Source organism: Seriola lalandi, unplaced genomic scaffold (assembly GCF_002814215.2).
Source record: "Seriola lalandi dorsalis isolate HSWRI2012SDOR001 ecotype SW California unplaced genomic scaffold, Sedor1 jcf7180002005557, whole genome shotgun sequence".
NCBI classification, from domain to species: Eukaryota; Metazoa; Chordata; class Actinopteri; order Carangiformes; family Carangidae; genus Seriola; species Seriola lalandi.
The window spans coordinates 1-1338 of NW_019476211.1; the positions used below are offsets into that span (position 1 = coordinate 1).

Consider the following 1338-nt stretch of genomic DNA (forward strand, 5'->3'; position numbering starts at 1 on the left):
TTGGTACCTACTGGTACAGGTGTTGACCTGTGGCGAGCGCATGCCGTAGTGACCCTGGGGACAGGAGGACAGGCAGGTGCCCCTCTGCCTTATCCCATCCAGCTCCAGGTGGAAGAAGAGGCGAGGTTTACAGGACAGACATCCATTCAGGGCCGAGCATGATGCACAACCTGCTGGACAGAGTCTGCTCACTGAAGAACTACCTGTTATATGGGTTAGAGACAAATAAGTAGTAAGTAATTGTGTATGTGTGTGTGTGGGAGTCTGACTACAACAACACTGAGTGAGTTTTATATTCTTCCTATGCTTGTACAAGCGAAATACTCCATGCTCCATCTACAGAACAAAATTATACAGGCGACTTGGTTTATGAGAGCAGAGCCAATAGACAGAGCCATGGTTTGAAATTTGCAGCGTGCAAGCGGGTAAAACCAATGGAAATCTGTGACCACATTGTTCCCTGAAAGCTGAAGGAACACACTTATTGTCTCCACATGTCCACATGTAGTGTCTGTCTACTGTCTTCTACAAGAAGAATAGGGAAGAGTAAGGCACATTTCACAACAGCCGTATCAAAGTAGTACTGGCGAAGTGGAGAAGAGTTATGCTTGAATACTTACGTCTGTGTCGCAGGATCTTTGCGTTGTCTAAGCCTTTTGGAAGATTCATGAAGTGCAGAATCCAAATGAATATTGGTATCTGCATTTTCCTTCACCGTCAGCACAACATTGAATCGGCAAAGACACCTCACATCACATCCCAAATCCCTTGGTGTACACTTAAAAAAATAAAATAATATAAACTAGTGAATTGCTCCACAAAACTCATTCAACTGGACCCATGTAGAGACTGTAGTCTGGGTAAGACAGCAGTCGAGTGCAGAAATGTTTTCTTGAGGAAAATCCCCATGTGCATTCCATGAGATCACTCAAGCCGGCAGAATGCCATGAAGAATGCAAACAGAAGAGAAACCATCATATGACAGTCGCGACTCAGAGCTGATGTAAAGTTTGGGCAAGCTGCTGTGAGCTTGCCTGTTTCCCCACAGACTCACACACACACACACACTCACACCCTCCTTTCCTGTGTTACACTTCTTTCTCGGTCCTCCTCCTGATCCATTATCACATTCAGTGTCTCTTGCTCTTAACCAGCACACACACACTGTGACTGATAATACTGCATTTTCTGCATGATGATATGACTCATTGAAAACCATGTACTTTGTATCTGTTGGTTAACCAATCTTCACTCTCCACTCAGGACTGTGTTTTGCTTATTGTTATATCACTTGGATGTTTAACCTTCTCTGCGCTCACCTGAAGTCTGAGTTTAACG

The 1338-nt window shown here is 44.4% G+C and overlaps 1 pseudogene; it reads right to left on the bottom strand.

Moving 5' to 3' along the window:
• Nucleotides 1-11: 11 nt before the first annotated feature.
• LOC147820017 (R-spondin-3 pseudogene) lies at nucleotides 12-1035 on the bottom strand (annotated as a pseudogene).
• Between the last annotated feature and the right edge of the window lie 303 nt (nucleotides 1036-1338).